Source organism: Aythya marila, assembly GCF_965140915.1.
Source record: "Aythya marila genome assembly, chromosome: 25".
In the NCBI taxonomy this organism is placed as follows: domain Eukaryota; kingdom Metazoa; phylum Chordata; class Aves; order Anseriformes; family Anatidae; genus Aythya; species Aythya marila.
In genome coordinates this window covers 6140582-6160523 of record NC_139066.1, presented here as the reverse complement: position 1 = coordinate 6160523, position 19942 = coordinate 6140582, and the positions used below count along the sequence as shown (strand labels likewise).

At 47.8% G+C, this 19942-nt stretch overlaps 1 protein-coding gene across 2 annotated transcripts in view; it reads left to right on the top strand.

Moving 5' to 3' along the window:
- The window catches only part of SKAP1 (src kinase associated phosphoprotein 1), a 142638-nt gene that overhangs the window by 30414 nt on the left and 92282 nt on the right, over window positions 1-19942 (top strand). The gene's annotated exons all lie outside the window — the stretch shown is intronic.

Sequence of the window (19942 nt, the reverse complement as noted above, 5' to 3'; positions counted from 1 at the left end):
AAGAGGATGGAAAGGTAAGTGCAATTTAACGTGACTTGTTCTGTTTCATCCATCTCATAACGCTGGAGACGTTTTTTTGTTGACTGGTGACTATAATCAATGACTGTAAAATGTTATAGCAATCCCAAATTTAGTTTGGTATTGCTGAAGACAAATGCATGGTGCAAGTTGGAATTGGTTGTTCTCTTTTGGATAAACAGCAGTGACGGGAAAGAGCAGAATTTGGCAAGTGGCTAGCATTTTCCAAAGTTAACTTGTAACTTTGGGGTCCATTTCTTCTCGGATGCTCAACCTCGCACTTCAGAGGGGTTATGTCTTCTCATACTTTGTCTCACTCCACCTTTTGAAGATTAGACCCCTTTAAATTGTCTTGGCCAGGAGAGCCTTTTTTGGGGACTTTCTAGAACTTGGGAACTGGGGCTCCCTCTTCCCAAGCGTGTAGAAGCACTCCCAGCTGGGAGGTGGACATGAGCTGGCATGCTGAGGCCAAGGGTGTATTCAAAGCATTGAATGCCAGATGGAGGGGGGGTTTTCTGGGCAAAGAGGTGCTGTGATGTTCGCTTCTGCTTGTGAGTGGTGGTTTAGGAGTGATGAATTTGTGATATGCTATTGAAATTGAAGCCTACAGAGCTGAGACGGTTCTGGTCTTCTTAGGGGTTATCTTTGGTCCCTACTGAAGGATTGACTGTTTTGGTCTCAAAATTTGGATTCTCAATCTCCCCGTTCCCGCAGAGCTTATTTCTTCCTTCTCTTCCACTTCCCTTGTTCTTTCCACAATGCTTTCTTACTCCCCTCTCCTCATCCTTTCTCTTTCAGTTTCTCTTTTCCACCTCTTCCTGCTCAATGTACTCTTTCATGTCTACTCCTACTTCTGTTAGTGAATCGTTGGTCATTAGTCAAGAACACAGAGCGATAAGGATTTATTTGGGATGAGGCCATAAGGGCTGATTGGCACCAAAGCTTCCTTGTGCAGTGCAAAGCACTAGGTGTATTTGCCATCTGTATTGATTCATTTAGACTGATCAGAGACAAGGTTGGTCTGATCGTTAGCTAGTAACTGCAGCATGAAAAAAGGTGTGGAGTTGTGACTTCTTCTAAGAGCTGGGCTGCCCTGGGAAAACTGAAAATTGTCAGGAAACTTAAAATTGCCCTCGTTTGAGTCTGGACCCCCACGTCCTGCGACTTGGGCACGCCAGTCCCTGTAACATTTATCTCAGTGGGCTCTCAGTGAGGTGTGCAGCCTGTCTGCTGCAGAACTGTAAAGAAAGCACAATGATTTTTTTAAAAAAAGAATATGAAGTCAGTCTCATGAGGATTTACATCATTACTTCCAAGAAGGTGGATTAAGCTAACGGGTGTATCAAACAGCTTTCATTTCTGAGTTAGAACATCCCTTGTGGGAAAATCAGAATGTTTTAGGATTGCGTGAACTGATTTTTCCTCTTTGCAGGTTGTGTTGGCTTCCCTGCATTGGGTTGCCTTCACCTTTCCTGTGCCCCTTCTTGCTGCCACGCTCCTATTTCTGTTTAGCCAGGAAGGTCCCTGGAGCAGGCTCTCTGACTGTGCTAGCAGTGAGCCTGGCCAACCGTGGCTCCCTGGGGTGCTGCTGTCACACACATAAGTGACCGAGAGCTGCTGCTTCTCAGGTAAAACAGGTAATCCATCTAGCTATGGCCAGAAGAATAAATTGGCCCTGTAGGAACAAACTTACAATTCCTGCGGCTTTTTTCCATCCCTTCTTAGCTCTGTTTTGCAATAAGAGGTTATGTTCTCAGGTGCGTGTCCTGTTAAAGGCTGCTGTCTGTTGCGTTCCCAAATTCCCAAACTTTATTGATTCAAGGCTTTGATGGAAGCAGATCTCTGGCTGGGATGATGCTCACTGCTGCCTCTCCTTACCAGGAAAAACAGGGGAGTGCGGGCAGGGGAATGCCCCCACTGTTCCCTTTCATTTTGAAGAGACTTTTCCATTCTTCCCCTGAACTTGTGATGGGAATCTGAGAGAGCCTTTAAAGTTGTCTCTGGAGGAAGCAAGAGGGGCTGTGCGAGTTGGGGATGACTTTACTCAATGAGGCATGGCCCTGCTCTATAGGATTGTCCCTAATGAGTGATTAAGGAGCTAATGTTTGTACAGTGCTGGGAGGCTGTGGAGCTCTGTATAAGTGCAGAGTGCTGTTATGATGATGAGTATTTCTGGTGAGACGCCTCCCATGTCATGCACCCTGCTCAGACCACTTGGAGACTTTTCAAGATATTTTCTCTCTTAATCTGGTAGATCTGTCTGCCGGCGTTCATTGATTTCATTTTGCTGAGGTGTAAGGTACCACAGCTTCCTTGGGGTAGGAGTGGCACATCTAAAATATTGAGCACTTTGAGATATTGCTTCCTCAGTTTTCTGTCTTTTTCATGGCTCTCTAGCAGTGCTTCTCCTACCATCGCAAAGCCTCTGATGTCTTCCTGGAGGGACACTGAGGCAGGAGCCGAGGGATGCGCCCGGTGCCAGCGCAGCCAGCTCACAGGGAGCTGAGGGGTGAGGGCTGCTGCGGCCCCTGCCCCTGCCTGTCTGTGGCTGTGCTGCTGCTGCCACATCATCGGGAGTGTTTTATTTTGTAAAACAGGCACACGTTAACATACAGCTCCTTCCGTTTTGTGTTTTTGTTTTGTTTTGTTTTTAATACTGTCTTAAAATCAATTCCTTTGGCAAAAATTCCTTTTGCTTTATAAAAACTCGCTAAAAATGGCTTTTATCTTAAAAGCTGCGGTGGCTGGCAGGCGAGACGGTGCTTCACTGCGCCCCAGCGGCGCGGGGGAAAGGGGAGCGAGGGAAAAAGAGACGCGACGCTGACGGCGGGGGCGGAGGCTGCGAAGGGCGACGCGCCCCGCAGTGGTGCCGGCAGCCGGGGCGGGAGGGGAGAAACCGCGGAGCGGGGCTGCGGCCGCGGGGCCGGGCGGGGCCGGGCGGGGCTCGGCGGCGCCCCCTGGTGGCGCGGGCGGGGCGCGGCGCGGGCAGGGCTCGTCCCTCGCCGCCGAGGGACTGCGGAGTCTCGGGAAGCGGCGACCGCGGGCCCGCCTGCTGCGGGTCTCAGCCGCCCGGTGCGAGGTCTGCCAAGAGGCTGAGAAAAGGCAAAAACCCGTATAAGAAGAAATGCTTAAAAAAAACCCAACAGTATATATTTATGTACTGGAACTGTAAAGAAGCAGACCTCCTTAACGCCGCGGAGGTCGTGTGCTTCGAGGTAGCGCTTTCTGAATGGCAATGCACCGTAACGTTAGCGCTCTGAAGCCCCGTGTGGTAATGTCTCTGGCACTGTACAAATAAGTTCCTGGAACGGTACTGGGTCTGGTCAAAAGGTTTGGCTGTAGTTTATGCAGAGCAATTCAGTTCACCTTTGTATTAAGTTTTATTAGTTTGGGGTGGAGGGGAGGAGGGTGGATTGCTTGCAGGCTGCCAGAAATAGATGTGTATGTTGCATAGGGGAGCCCAGACCTTTGTAGCAAACAAGCGGTGGGAAGAGTAATGCCACCAAGATTTTCAGCTTTCATTTAAAACAAACCAAGCCCCAACCCAAAGTGGCTTCGTGTTCTCATTTGGGATTTTACAGCTGCAGAAAACTGTAGTACAAGTAATCACTGCAGAAATTCTGACTTGTGGCGGCAGCGCCCAGCAGCTGCGCACGTCGAGCTACAGATGCTGATCCTGAGGGCACCCAACCGAGTCTGCGGTTTCATGGGTGCCTGTTTTGAGCTCAGAGTCATTTTTCCTTTGAGACACTCAGGAGTCGGTCTGAGAGGCTGTTGTTGCGCTAAGGGTGTGCAGAAAAGCAGGTGACTGCAAGTACCTTCTCTGTCTCATCTAATCTCCCCCCTTATCTTCCCCTGCACCCCATAAAAGCAGTTCTTCTTTGTAAAGTGTTGAAACCTCAGGCATTGGTGCTGACCGGTGGCAGGACCGGAGACCGTGTCCTGCTGAGGCTCAGCCCGGCGCTGGGCTGAAGCTTGGCTCCTCAGGAGGGCCCTGGCTGGTGCCTCATGAGCGCTGCTTTCAGAAGTGATCCTGATACAAACCAGCTTGGGCCCCAAAATGTTTTGGTCCAGCCTATCCTTTAAGCTCCTCCAGCTACATGGAATGTGGTATCATGGTGGTTATTTGCAGCTGAGGACTGTCAACCTCAAGATTCAAATGCTGGTTTTAAAAGCATGGATTGTTTTATGCAAAATAATGTGTCCATGGTTCTGTCAGTGCCATTGGGTGTTACGTGCCTTGGTGTGTGGTTTGGAAAGATTTTTTGACTAACCACTGGGATGTTTGGTTTTTAAGCTGAGATTCTCCAGTGATTCCTTGTTTCCTTAAGAGCTTGGGCTCTTACAACCAAACCAAACCAAAACCAAGAAAAACAACAGAAAACACCACCACAACAAGAAAACAACAAAGTGTTATGAAACATGATGTAGAATCTCAGCAGTTTAAATCTGCAGAACCTCAGATGAGTTATAATTCAAATTGCTTAGACTTGGGTGAAATGCTACTACCTTATGAATGCAGATTTCCTAAAGCAAGAGTCCTGACTCCCTCCTGCTTTTCCAACAGGGACAAGCAGGATCAAAGTCTTCCTTGTTTTACAAGTGCAGGATCGGATAGAAAGATTTACTTCCCATACCTCAAGGACAGTCTTTAACAACAAGATGTTCTTTGGATTTTTTAGTAAGATGCTTAACAGCAGAGAGCTTGTGTGGAAGCGCTGGCTTATGGTCGCAGCTCAGAATGGGTTGCAGCGGGAGCTGCCCTCAGCCGCGGACGATTTCCCGGGAGCGGGCGCAGCGCTGCCGGGTGCACGCTCCGGGGATGTGCCGGCCATCAGCAGCCTTCTCGTGGAGAATTGATCGTTGCCCCGTCCAACCTGTGGATTATCAGTGTGCGAGTTACGTGGGGGCTGGGATAACTAACGCACCCGCTTCCGAAAGGCCTTTTTATTCATGAGTATGTAAATCTAAGGCATAAACGCTTTGTGTCTCTACATTTTCCTCAGCAGAGGGATGATATGCAGGAAATGCAAGTTAACAGAGTGTCGGCTGGAACTTCATTAGAGCTTCTCTGCTGCCCTTTCTAAAAGAAAGCCATTCCGGCTTCCTAAGTTAGCAGGCACTAGAGTATCTCCCTCGTGGAGTGTGCGGCACCGCTGCTCAGCGTGAGGCTTGCAGGGTAGAAGGAGAGGTGTGGGGCTCGAGGCTGTGGCTCTTTGCCCCCTGTGCCCATGCAGATGCAGCCCCAGGAGCCAGAGCCCTCGCCCAACTTGGGACATGGCGCTTTGCTCCTGCAGCAGCGCCGGGGGCAGAGCGCGGTGGGGCGCTGGGTACAGGTCTTGTGCTTTCTGCTCTCATCAAATGTATGAATAGTAAGGTAAAATATTTGGTGGGAGGGCTCTGTGTGTGTACCTCAACAGGGACAGGCGTAAGAAATGGTTAGATTTAGATGATCTAAAGGGTAGATTACACACTTGAAATGTACTGAGGTTGGCAAAGATCCTTTTTTTAAAAACAAAACAAAACAAAAAAAAAACACAAAACAACTTATTAGAAAATGGAAAAGTGTAGTGACATCATTAGCAGGGGAAGCAAAGGAGGCTCTTCCTCTACTTGAATGACAAGGTGACTTCTCTGAAACCAGGGTAAACTTCTTTTCATTCATGGTAGGACACATTTGTGTGACAACTTGAGGACACAAAGGCAAACTAAACAGTGCTTTTCCCAAATTCCTGGTACCTGTGCCCACAGACCCGTGGGGCCTTTCTCCCTTGTGGGTAAAAGCAAGATATGTTCCAAATAAAAATAGCCTTGTCCTACAAACGAGTTTAGACTATTGTATGCTCACCTGGGTGGAACTGCCCATGGGGATAATGGTGATTGTGCCAGTGTGTTGCAGGATCAATCTCAAAACACTAACAAGTCCTGAAATACAAAATTCCCAGCTGAGAGAAATGGTCTGGATGGCAATAAAAGCCCATGCTATATATACACATTAACACATGCTAAACTACTACTGACTTCAGCGTGACTTAGGCATGTACATAAATATTTGCTTCAATGTGAGCCACGGGGAATACATTAAATTATTACTCAGGTTATGTAGTGCTGAAAATCACAATGTGCACAAATAAAGCCACTGTCCTGAAGAATTTAATTTTTAAACACTGGTTATAATAAATTCTGAAGTGAAGTGTGTTAAAGGACAACTGGAGGGAAGAAAAGGCCTTTTTTACTTTTCATTTCTTTTATTTCTCCTCTAAATGTAAGTAATCAAGTATAACTTTATTCAGCAGGCTTTTCCCTAGTTTTCCCTAGAGCTGTTGTACCTGCCGGTTGCGTTACACGAGCAAAGAGCCGACGTTGGATGTTCTGTCATTGTCGCTTTGCAAGAAGGCGATTTTGTGTTTATGTGCACATGTGTATTTTAAAGAGTAGCTTTGTTTAAGGCTTACAGTGATGAAGTACTTCTTAAAACAAGTTAAACTTTTATTGTTTAACCCTCTGAGAGATGTGGCAGCTGAAAGAGATTGCATGTCCAAATTGATTTTTGGTCCGTGCTGCAGGGTAGCTGCAAGTGTGTGGGCACGTACCTGCGTGCGGTGGGGGCACAGCCAGTGGGGCGCTGAGCAACCACTGGGACTTCACGTTCTAATCCAGTGTCACAGGAAGAGCAGCCGAAACAATCGGCATCATCCTTCACCCTGATAATGCTTTCTCGCCAACTAATAGCTCCTTGTTCATCAAGGAAACGAATGTGTGCCGAGGTGACACGCTCTTCACCCACTGCTCTTTGTTCTAGGGTCCTCCAGACTGATTGTATCAGCTCCAGCACTGACAAATATCCCCCCAAACTTTAACACTATGTAAAATTGAGTTATGGGGTTTTAAGGTTAGACTCCTCTGGCTGAAGGTTGATTGTCTCCGAGAGATAAAGGAATCAGTACTCAACAATAACAAAATCTTTGCCATAGGATAATGCCTGTTATTGAGCTCACAGCTCTCTTTATTTGGTTACAAAGCTTCACCACTATTTTTTTTTCCTTGCACTCATAGGTTAAAGTGGGAGCTGCTGTTTGAAATTGGTGAATTGCTGCTGTTCCTCTATCCACCCTCACTCTGTGCTTGAACAAACACTCTGGCAGATAGATCAATTCCTTCAAACATCCCATCACCCAGGGCTGTGTGTTTGCGGCCTTGGTTTTTAACCGAGTTACCCTCACAGTGGCACCTTCCCAGCAGCAGAGCAGTGCAGAGGTGCCTCTGGCACTTGGATAGCCTTTGGAGAAAGAAGCCTTGACTTCCGTACCGGCACAAACCCCAAGAGCTTGCTAGACAAATCAAGGACTTGGGAAAGGAGAGCATTAGACTACTTTTACAGTAAGGGTCAGTCATTGGAGTAAAAGAAGTAATTCCCACTGTGCTAGGGCTGGTGTGCAGTGCAGGCAAATTGACCCAGGTGGGATAAAGAGCCTGTGGTGTAAGTGGGGACAGCACCTTAATTTTTAGGAGCCTCAAATGCCTCGCTCAGATTCTCTGGCCAAAGAGCCATTCTGCATTTAGTAATGAGATTTGGTCTGCTGTAAATATGAATGGTCTGGTAATACTCTGCAGAGGATCAAAGCATCACAGAGATAATGGAATTTGGGGGAAGGAATCGGAAGTTTATTTCAACTTCAAATGGATAGTACCTGGGGCAAAGGCATTCAGTGCTGAGACAGTCCTACACCGAGGGCAGCAAGGGCCTGCCAAAAGAGATGCCTAGGAGGGGCTAGCAGATGGGCAGAGAAGCCACAAAAACCAAGGGAGGACAAAATTTAGTGGAGGGAAGCTCCCAGTACTCTCTGAACTCCTTCCAGATCCTGGAAGCACTCTGCCTCTCCTGATAAACACCTGATGCATGGGGTGTGTGAAGAAGACACTCATGGTAGGGATGAACTTTCCTTGAAGATTGGGAGCAGTCAGGTGGTTGGTGTCAATCTTTGAATATAGAGGGTGATGCTGTCCACCCCCATAACTTGTCTCTTTGTTTTACCTACTCTTAGTTACCTAAAAAGACAGAACTCTGCTGTCCCCCAAAGGCTGTGGCCTGCAGGCATCTACTGGAAACACATTTGGTTGAGTGAAGCTTTCAAATCTGCCCTGATTTCTGCTTCCTTAACTTTATTCAAGATGTTCTCTATAGGTATATATACCCTTAAAGATTAGTGCTGCACATGTCACTTAGTGGATGTTATAAAGGTGTGAATTTAGGTGTCCTAATTACAAGTTTTGAGACTTGTAATTTGCCTCTGGTGTATTGACTTGCTGACTTTGACTCAGACCAGTTTTCTGGCCTTTTCTGGGATGGATACGTGGATGAGAGCTGAGGCTGGCATCTTCAGTGGTAAAACTCTTAGAGAAGTGATTTACTTATAATTGTGCTTCAGAATAAGCCTAATTATTCCAGGGAGCCGTGGACTAGAGGATGAGTGCAGACATCTCATGCCCGTGACCTTGGAGGGACATGTCTTCCATCCTGTTCTTGTGCCCGCTGTTTGTGTGCTCAGTGTGAGTGCTCGGTGTGAGATGCCAAGACATCAGGGTGGATCCAGTGCTGAGATTTAGCCTGTGCTGATGGTGCCTCGTTGCTGGAAGAAGCCCACTGTTATCCTGACTCCACTCCTCTCACTTGGTGGCAGAGGTCCCTCACCCCGAGCACGGTGGCACTTTTACCAGGTAACATTCACCTGAACAGACCAGGGCTTCTGATGGAGCAGCCTGGCTCTCAGTGACCCACGATATGCTGCTACTTTTTAAGTGGCCCTGCCCAATTTATTTTTGAGATCGTCAATTACATTGCAAATTTCTATTTATTCCTGTTTGCCTCGCAGCATTCCCTGGTGCTGAATGTGCTCCGAATTACTTTTTTTGTTACCCTAGTTTATTCTTTAGTGGGTTGAATCTCATTTCATTATTCTCTCCATATTCCTAACCTCTCTGTGTCCCCTACTATTATTTCCTCTGCTTTCACTTGATATTTGCATTACCACCTAATTTAGTGTCTTCCTGCTCATTGAATTAATGGACTGTTTACTTGCCTTAGATAAAATGGGGACTAATACCCTGCAGTACCCCAACGCAGACGCTTCTCCCCCACATGACAGAAAGCCATTTATCACCAGCTTTTGTCTGTGGCCCTTGGGCCAATTTTCAGTCTGTGACGATTGCTTCTATCCAAGCTGAGGTAAATTAATTTTTTCAGTGAGATTTGCTGTGGCACCACATCAAACGCTCAGTAAAGTCTCTAGATATATTGCATCTTCCACATTACCCTTCATCTGCTAATTTTGTTGCTTGATCAGAAAGGCTGACCATATGTGCCTAAGGTCATTTGCTCTTTGCAAACCCAAAGGTTGCTTGTTGCTAAGAAAGCAATTATTTCCTAGGTGCTCATAAAGTAATTTACTCCCTTTTAGTGTTTTTTTTTTTTTTTTCATCTGTTCTGTTATTTTATGAGCGTGACATTAGATTTGCCAGAGCGTTTTTCAATTTCACCTTGGTATTGTGTTTTTAAACTTCAGTCCTACCTTTGATTATTGCCCTCTCCATACTTCTTAGATCTCTGCTATGATTAGAAGGAATCGCTTGTAATGTTTGGAAACTTTATTATTGTAATTCCTCTAAGACTTCATGTAAATGGAATACATCCATCTGTCCCCTTCAGTGCTTGCACCTGTGTCCTAGCGCTAGCCCAGGGAGCCCGTGGTTACCTGAGTAGTCTCTGTAGGAGCCGTGCATGACTTCTGCTCCTCGAGCTGTGGTGGCATCTCCTGAGTGGGTGAGAATTCTGTGCTGCCCACACATAGCTACATTTGTCATCCAGCAAACATCAGGGTGGTGACACTCCTCTTAAGATGGGTTTCCAGAACAACAAACTTTTCTTTTCAAATGCAATTTGAATAAGGGGATCAGAAACGCTTCAATTTTGTATTTAAGGTCTTTCAAAGCCACTCAATAATAATAATAAAAGAAAACAACATGAGAAAAGAAAAGCAAGACACTTGAAAAACACACACACTTTTGCAATGGAAAGCTAACCAGCCCTACCAAGGGAAAACGAGGCCAGACAGCAGCCCGATTTGAATATTCTCCTTTGCTTCTTTTCTTTGATATGCAAACTTGCTGCGGATCAAAGAACTCTGGGAGAAGAAGGACAATAGTGCGGAGCGTGGTGACTTTGGGTTTTGGTTCCTCCGTTTGATCCCATGGTGGCCGGGGTGGTGCTGGGACGGGCGGGCAGTGCGCTGCCCCCCGGGACTTCCCGTCCGCCCCCCGGGCTCACCGATCAGCGGGGGAGCTGAGCTGCCTGCGCGAGGGCACGCGCACAAGCCCCGAGGTTGCAGAAACTGCCATAAAATGGCTATAGCTCTGTTGTCTACAAAGCCTCCATCCCTCCTGGGTACCCCAGTATGCTAAATCTGTGGGTTCAGGCTTGGGGCAGGTGGTAGGATTTGCTCCTTTAATCTTCAGTGTCTATTTATTACAGTGGAGCTCCAGGGCATCTGAGCATGGCCTTTCTCGCCAAGAGACCATAACAAATGGATGCACTACCTCTTTGACACAGAACCGAGGTTTGCGCACCACCTATCTGTGCAATTCGGCGTTGGCTCTTTCTGTCTCTGCTTCTTCTTTTGTTATGATGCTGATAAAACTGGAGAGAGCAGGAAGGGATTTGAATGCAAAGAGCAGCTCCGGTTGACCTTACGCACCTGCCTTCCCCACTGCTTCCTGTCCAGTCCGTGGTTAATATTTCACAGGGGGATGCTCACCTTGTGGATGAGAAAATGCTCTGCCCCAGGCCATGGGACCGTGACTTCGAGTAACCCTTTTCCCTTTGTTTACTCTTAGGTATTGAACCCTCTTGCAATTGCTAATTATTTTTCAATTACCCAAGACAAATGCGAAGGTTAGGGAGGTGCCATTTCTCAGTGACCCTGCTTGTCAATTGCTGCGACTCTTTACTAATGTTGGAGCTGATTTTGTTAGATTTTTTTCATTGGTTTTAAAGAATAAGAGAAAATATCTTGAATTGCAGAGGTAATTTAAGCCTTTCTCTGTCTCTGAATGCTATGAGAAATTAGTAGGCTACTGACAGTTATGGGAAATTCCATCCTCTCATTGCAGCTGAATTTTATTTTAATGGAAAAAAAAAAAAAAGAAGAAAAGAAGAAAGTGTCTTTAGAGAAGGTGGGGAACCACGGTAAGCCTTATACAAGAAGGCACGATGGACTTGTCCTAGTCTTCTGGAAGATAACTTCATTATTAGAGTGACACTTTGTGGTGCTACCGCAGCATCAAAGCTCTTTTGCACCAGTTCACAGCGTTGAAGAGCTCACGGTTTGATAGGCAAGCAGGCAAGGTAAAGGACGAGGGGGAAGATGTCAGAGGAGTGCAAGGTGATTTGACTCTGGCACATCCACCGGATGAGGGCGAGGAGCCATAACCTGGCTGGAAGTGGCCGTTGTTGGCAGCTGGGTGCTCCTTGCTCGGGGCCGGCAGCACCCAGCTCTCCGGCTCCTGGCTGTGGGGCTGCAGCAAGCGGCGCCGGGCTCTGCCTCGGGTTCCCTGCCCTGGTAGCGCGTTTGATCCCCGCGTGAGGGGCGCAGAGCCCCCGGGGGGCTGCAGCGCGAGGCCTCCTCTGAGCGGGGGGCTCGAGGCTGCCCTGGGCCGTGCTGGTGTGGGTGAGCGGAGCCGCTCCGCGCGCTTCCGTCGCGGGGCGCTTGCCCTTCCCGCGCAGAGCCGAGCCGCCTGGCTCCCCGGTGAGGCAGGGAGCTGGAAAAGCCCCGTGCTTTTCACACGAGATGTATTTCGCAGCCTGTCTCCAGGCAGCTCGCGACCCACAGGGCATCACTGAACGCGCCAGCAACAAAATAGCAACCGGGGGGAGGGAACAGGAGGACAGAGGAAGATGGAAAACCTCCTATACAATAATTAGAATAAAATTGGGGTATCGAGAATACAGGGGTCAGCTTCTGTTCACACCAATATGGCTTTCACCTTGTAGAGAAAGGCCTGCACCAGGTAATTAGGTCAAGTCAATGATTATATATCTTTAAGCGAAGTGGAAGGGACTGTAATTGTGATGAAATTTGTTTGAAGAGGGAAAGCATGGGGAATTTTGTTTAAAGGTAACGAGTTCAAAGGGTAAATGAAGTTCAAGGTTCAGTTCCTGTTCACTCCTAACAAAGAAAAAAAAAAAAGAAAAAAACACCCACGCACACCAAGCAGCCAATATTTCTATCAGACGAGTTGCTTTATCTTTTGGGGAAGGGAATGGGATCATATCCCTGTAGGAAAACTGGAATTAAAATAGTGACAGCTCTTTAATGGGGCTTTCTTTCTTTAGGAGCCAACAGAAGGGTAAACCTTGGGTAGTTTGTTTTTTTTTTTTCCTTCCCTTTGGAGCATGCTGCCACATGCAGCCACCTTGCATGCAAATGGGTGACATCCTGAGAAGGGGCTCGTCTGTGATATGCAAATACCCACTTTGTTTAGGGAACTTTACAGAGGCAGCTGCCACGGCAGGCCATGAACCGTGGGGAAAGCTGCCCATGGTGGGGGCATTCAGCAGGATTTCAGCTTCCCGTAAAGGTTTCTGGTGGAACAAAAATGTTCATACTTCCAAAAGGTCTGTTTTCTTCCCGGAAAACATGGGGCCCAGTTGGTGCCAGTGGCTGTCGTGGTGTGACGGGGGGCACGGCGGGCTGCCCGTAGCGCCTGGAGTGCTCCAGCGTGCCTGGGCACGGGAGAAAAGGGCAGGAGGGAAAACAGCCGGGGCTGCCCTGCAAGGGGCTGCTTTTAATTGCTGTATGAGTGTAGAGACGTGGGCTCATCGTTACGGTGAGGCCGCCAGGACCTCCGGCCTGTTCCTCGCAGTGTCGCTACGTGACCGTGGCTACGGGTTTGAGTGAGCCACCAAATCTGCCCTGTGGAACAGAGGTGGTCGGCCTCGGGGGGCTGCAGCCAGGCCGCTGGGGCTGCCGCTGGTAATGGGAGGGCTGGGGGCGAGGCCCCTGTGGCAGAGGGAGGCGATGCCGGCGGTGAGCGCGCTTCTGCTCGCGTGGCCGCGGAGCCTCGCTGCTGGTCTCCACGATGGCTTCATCCTGGGGAGGGAGCCTTGTACTGAGCACAGAGTCACGTCGCTTGGCCTCATCGGGGAAGTAACCTGCAGGGTTTTGGTGCTGACCTACGTGGAGGGGGAAAGATGGGTGTCCACCCTGGCAGAGCTCACCAGAAGTTCAAGGAACAGCGCCGTAGCAATATTAATGACCGCGAAGGGCATGCAAAGTTCAGAGTTCCCCTTCTGTTTACACCACCGAGCTTTTTCTCCCTTTTCCTGTTGCCCCCCGGCCTATCTCCCACGTGCACTCTGTATAACCAGTTCTATTCTGCGACATTTTAATCTGGTTTCGTTTCTTGCCCGGAAAAATGCGCAGCAGCTTTGTGTGGCTGACAGAGGGTGAAGGGTGGGAGCGCGGGGGAGCAGGGTGCTCTCGCGATCAGTTCAAGGTTCACTCTTTGTTCGCATGCAATAAAAAGTCTTCAGTTATCAGGTATTTAAACCCAAATCAGCAGTTCCATATCCGTAACCTGAGCTAAGTGTTCCTCCATCTAATGGCCGTGCGGCTGTCGTTTGCAGCGAGTTGGGTGACACTCGATTTGTACTCGGTGACGGGAACAGATGGGCCCTCATTGTGAGCGCCCGCCTGTATGCAAATGTGAACGGAGTTTCACCCGGGCCCGGGCCTGACCTGACCACGCACAGGCATTTACGCAGCGCGCCCAGCCGGGGGGGGCGGCCAAGGGCGATAAAAAATGGCACTCGGATAGTACCAGCGGCAGGTCAAGTTTACCATCCGTCTTTCAGCGGGACTGAGATGGCAACACAGTTATTTAGTTTCAGCGCTGATGTTCGTTGCAATAAGCTCCATCATTTCACCTGTTTATGAACCCGGCCTCGTACCGGCTCTCTGCAAAACCGAGGCGAGCTCAGGCGAGCGGCGCCTTGCTCCCGCCGGGCTGAGGACGGGTCCTGCTCTCTGCTGGGGCTTCTCTCCCTCGTTTCATCGTTGCGTTTTCCTCTGTGACCCCCCCCCCCCCTTTGTATTTTGTGGTTTTGTTTACTTCTTCAGGAGAAACAGAAACCCGTCTGTGCTGAAATGGGCTTTTTTATTATTTAAAAATTGAGAAAAATGATAATTGATGCCAGAATAAACAAGCAGCATTTTAGGCATCGGTTAACAGTTTTGCATGTACATAGGCAGTATATAATATATAATAAATCTTACCATTTAAATGTGCAACCCTTCATTAGAGTGAAAATATGAACAGCTGTAATCGCACATTTACGCCGGTGACAGAGAAAAATCTGGTTACAGTTGTAATTTTTCATGCTGATGAAGAACTGGGAGCAGGTTCTGAACACTGATTCTGTAACTGTGGAATTTTATTCCTCCATCCCCGCTTTTCTTTCTCCCACCTCCCTTGCCCCCCTGCCGCCTCTCCCCAGCCACATACAGTAGTGTAGCAAATTAGCGTCTTTTGCTCACAGCAATGCTCCATTTTTATATTATTCTCCGGTTCATCAGAAAAGTAGATTTCTCATGCCAATTGTAGAGCCCTCTCGGCTGCTGGCTCCTATGGGACTGACCCCCCAAACTGTTGTTAGGATGAATGGTTGCACTTCTCTGGGACATCTGTTCTTCAAGGGATGCTGTGAGCTGGAGTCTGGAACTGATATAAAAGAAACAGTCACTACAAATACAGTAAAACCTTCTTGCTGCAGTAAATCTTATTTCTTGCAACTTGGCTTCCAGCAAGTGAGCGGCACATCTTGGGAGAGGTGGGCTGAGAGGCCGAATGCTGCTTTTTTTTTTTTTTTTTTTTTTCCTCCCCCTCTCTAAAGGTGGAAATGTCCATTTTGTGGAACTGGAGCCTGAAATGCAGTAGCTATAACCATTGCAAAGCATCCTGAAATCTTCCTGTCTTGTTTTTATAGTTTATCGTTCCTCCTGTAGAAAAAACAGAACTCATATATATTTTAGGCAGTTGAGCCCCTGCTCAAATCATCATGGATAGAAATGAATGGCCGGAATTCAAGCTGGTATTTGTCCAGTCGGCACTTGTCATAACTGACAGGGATGATGAAAATAAGGCACTTTGTACATATCGAGAAATTGAGGGCTTCTGAAATGGTTTTATTCCCTCGTTTTTAGTCATTGAAAAGTGGGTAGATCATTAATTTCCTGTCCTGGAATAAGCAACTGCTCTGAACATGTGGAAGGTTTCATACATATATTTGTAACACAAACATACACTTGTGCTCTTGGACGGATGATTGCCATTTGACCTAATATTCTTACCTTAATGCGCCAAGGTCTTTATTAAACCATTACTTAGGCATTACTTGTATGGACTGCGGGTCACGGGCAAAATTCTCAGTGAAGTCAGAATAATTACTAAATAAAACTGAATAAAGACTTGAGGATTTGGCCCATTCTTTGTGACCTTGGAATTGCTCTCCGAGGAAATTCTGGCAGGTAAAGAGAATTGGATTTATATTCTGATGTATGAAATTCTGGTCGTATAGCCTTAACAGAAAACTGACTGTACGTTTGTTCAAATTTATGGGGCTAACTAAAGAATTTGTAAATGATTTTTTTCATTACTTTCTGGAGGAAGAAAAGCTGAGGGAGGTAAAAGATGACTATTAGAAAATTATTGGTCACCTGAAAACGTGGTTTTTGTTTGTTTGTTTGTTTGTTTTTTAACCACTGAAAGCAGGTTAAAAAGAGATTGGATTAAACGAAAAAAAAAACCAACTTTTTTAAGCAAGTTGATTTTATTAATTGCTGCCTTATGCAATGCTGCCAAAATGAGCTTAACGGTTTTCTGGTTATCTGCTAGAAAAAAAGGAACTTGATATAAGTCTATTTTATTTTATTATAAAATAGAAAATCTTGGGAAGCTGGAAGGTGCTTCTAGACACAGGAACGTGTACGTGCGTAGTACAGCCGAGTGCCCTTTGGAAAATAATTGCAGAATTCATTCGTCCGAAGTGCAGCAGCTTCTTATTACTGTCGACTACTCGAGCACCCCTTAAAGTGTGACTGTTTCACATTAAATGAGTTATAAAAACAATCTGGCTAATTTTCTCTAAAAGGTTGCAGTGTATTTCCAGAACACTCAAATTTTATTATTTCAGCCTAATCCTGCAGGTCCCCAATAGGGCGAAGCTGCAGCCGTCCGAAGAGGCACAGTGGGACCCGGCCCTGCAGGGGACTGGATCAGCACCAGCTTCTGAAATCCCCGTGTCCAGGGCCCTCGGGCAGCTCCCCAGGGAAAAGGGGTGCCTCTCGAGTCCTCTGCCTCACTCCCCTCCTGCTGCTGCTTGCCAGCCTTCCCCTGGAGCCCCACACAGGTGAGCTGGCCCTGGGGGAAGACAGGTGGACTGCGCTGCTGTGAAGTCACGGGAGAACCTTGTTTCCCTGGCATTTCACATGCCCTACTATATATTTTTTATTCTGGCCCACCCTTTTCTTCTTTCCCCCCCCCATATTATTCCTTAAACAAAAGCAGCGAAGGGCAGTTTTGGGGGAGCTTTGCAGGCAGGTTTAGGGAGCGCTCGCCGAAGCAGGGGCTCTTCCTGCCCCGGTGCTGCGCTGTGGCTGCTCGCAGCTCTGGTCCCTGCGGATCTCGGTGCACCCGGTGCCTTTCTGGACTCGGTGCAGACCCCTGTGCTGGCAGCGGCTGGAGAAGGGGTCCAGGAGCCATCTCGTGGCCGTGGTGCCGAGCCGCAGCCACCTCGCTTTGCTCTGAAGGTGGGAGCTCAAGGAGAGGCGAGAGAGGGGGGACCGCGTTCAAATATAAATCAAAACCATCAGTCACTGGGAATCCAGAGAAAGTGGCACGGGATATAAATAGAGGCTATAACTGCAGTGACAACCAGGGCTGCAGTTGTAAATACTCATTATCTTTCTTAATATGACACCGTGTGGATCGGGAGAGCTTGGGAAATTACAAACGGAGGAAAAAAATTAAAACCGGGCGTTTTCAATCAGGCGTTTTTAAACCTAAAATCTCTGTCCGGCTTTTCTGTAACACAATAAAAAGCCCCCCCATTTATATTTGTTATTAATATATATTAACTTAGCACCCTGTCTCCTCCCTAAAGCTGAGTGAAAGCCCCAAAGACATCTGTTTGCATACATTGTGTGTCAGGCAACATCAGATCTGAATAGAATTTATCTAAATTTTATATGCATGGCTTGATGTAAATTGAAATAAATTGTACGGCATACTCTGCGTGGACATATTGGTTTTTCCGTCACTGCTTGAACTTTTAACCTCGGGGTTTGAGCCGGTCACACGCTGACCCGTCTGAACTCTGCTGGTAGAGCCAAGTCTGGAAGGATGACCTTGCAGCCATGGCAACCCCGAAAGATAGTCCAGGCCTCCTCCATCCTCCCCTTCCCCCAGCCCTTAAAACCTCAGACAAATTGGTTGTATTCGGCAGCAGCTCGGGCAGTTCATCCCGCGCCCCATCTCCCAAGGATGCAAAAAGTTTTGTTCTCCCCGAGACTCCTCGTGGTGTCCGCAGCTGGTGCAAGGGCACGAGAAGGAGGATGGCTGCTGGCACCGTGGCACGGCTGGGGCCCTGTTCTGCCTCTGCCAGGTCGCTTCTCTGCTCCCCCTCGTGCTTCGGTTTCCCCATGGGTCACGTAGCAGGAAAGCACACTGGCTGTTTTTTAAAGCTTTGAGGGTCCCAGGCAATAAACGTGAGGTACTTGTTTGTGATGCATCTGTATATAAAGTGGTGATGGTTATTGCTGCTTACCTGGCCCGTGTCAAATTCCTTTAAAGCTAGCTGGCAGCAAGCTTTGCTACGACCCTTCTCAAAGCTTAAACAGGAGCGGGCCTTTGCAAACAGCATTCTACCTCCGAGCTGACATCCTGGGCTCAAAACATGCAGTGAAACTCCCAGAACTGTGCTGCCGCCTCTTCCCTGTTGCCATCCAACTCATACAGTGCATTTTGAGTTTTATGGCTATCAAATGCTGAATTTATTTCTTCATTTCCCAGAATTTCCAGAGAGCTGCAGAGTGCCTTCCTGTTGAAATGGGCAACCAGCAATCCGGGCAGCTGCCGAGTGGTGTTTGTGCGCACACGTTCTGCACGCAGGAGTAATTTCTGCTCCAGTTGGAGTTGTGCACTTGCACCGTATGCAGTATGTTATTGTAGATGTATTTATTGCATTATGTGTACACACAACGCTGTAGGGTACGTGCAGGAAAGCACGTGCCAGGGCGCACAGGCAGGGGCCAGCTGCTCTGGGTTAATTGCTGAGGTGCCACGGGTGTGGAGGCTGGGAGACCGCACATTCGATTGCTGCTCTGTGCTGTGCCTCCTACTCCCCAGTGGCCATTTGAGTAATTCACTTCTGTGCCACGACTCTTCCTTGTGCTCCGGAGGAAAGGAAAAGGCTTTCTGTGGCTGTGAGTGGTGCCCAGCACCGTGAGGCCAGACCTGGGTGAAGGGCATCTGCCCCAGCAGCATCAGTCAGTCTCCAAACTGTAAAAGGTCGTGCCGGTAGGGCTGGGTTGGGAAGGCCAGTTGACTGGAGTTAATCTTCTTCCCTTTATCATTCTCATGAAGCCCCTGTCGTCTCGTGTCCCAGAAGAGGTCTTGATTCAGCTTTTTTGAACTTGAGAAATGCCGGTGTTTGCTGTTGGAAGTTATTTTAAAAATAATTATGCAGTCTCTCTCTGTAAGCTCCAGAACAGAAAATGATTTGTCATCAGTACCACGCGTAAGCATATGCTTAATTGCTTTCCTGCGTTTAGGTGTCTAAAGGGCCTGACTGCGAGTTCCGGAGACCTCAGAACAGCTGTGGAAATACTTGCTCTAAACAATGAAAATACAAATAGGAGTGGTATTATCTACTGGGTCAAAGGCCTTGGGGGTAATGTTGATCCTCATCCCAGCCGCAGAGGTGCCTCAAGAGAGCTGAACTCACAAGAGCTGTGCTTTTGTGGCTGCAGTGCTGCCCTTGAAGACATGGCCCAATCCTCTGCAGCACGGCCATCCCAGGGGGAGCCCAGGAATGGGAGTCCCATACCTGCACAGCTCCTGGGGGGAGGAAATAGGACCGAGAGGTTCTGCAGGTACCAGAATAGGGAGTAAGGAGCGGAGTGCGTGTTTTCAGCTTGTATGTGATTCTGCTTCACCTGCAAGACAACCTCTTTGTGCCTTCCCTCTGCATCAGATTTGTTCATCTGCGGACACGGTGTGCCACGTTTTAAAGTTTTATAGTGTCTGAAGTACCCTGGGAACCTTGAGTAGAAAGTGCTGGCACTTTGCTTGCTTCTCTTCCCTACCTGGGCCAAATTGCCAAGTTCCAGTGATGTGTGGTATCTTCCAGACAACAGAACTTACAGATAATTTATTTAATAAATGCAGCTTAAAAAAATAATAATTCTGCTTCTAGCTAACTGAGAGTAACTCGTATTTCATCATTACAAAGCAATAAGCAGGCTATAGATCCCTGTTTATGGCCTATTCTATCAGTATGACTTCATTGTCTTATTTTTAAAAATTGTTGTTATAACCCTATTATTATGAGTTAATAGATGTAGGGCTGTAACCGTAATGTAAAACAACTTTTGCAAATCAGCTGCGAGCTGTGTGACTGAGACCTTTTTTATGCAAGGAGCGCAGGAGGAGATCGCTGGTCCTCTGCTGATGTCTGGTGCCACACGGGGCTGGTAGCGTCAGCGTCTGCATCCCTGCGCAAGTAGGCTGCATGAGAGGCTTCAAGTACAGGACTGAACCCCCAGCAGCTCCACAATACTCTTTCCTTTTATATCTGTTGCGAACAAAATCT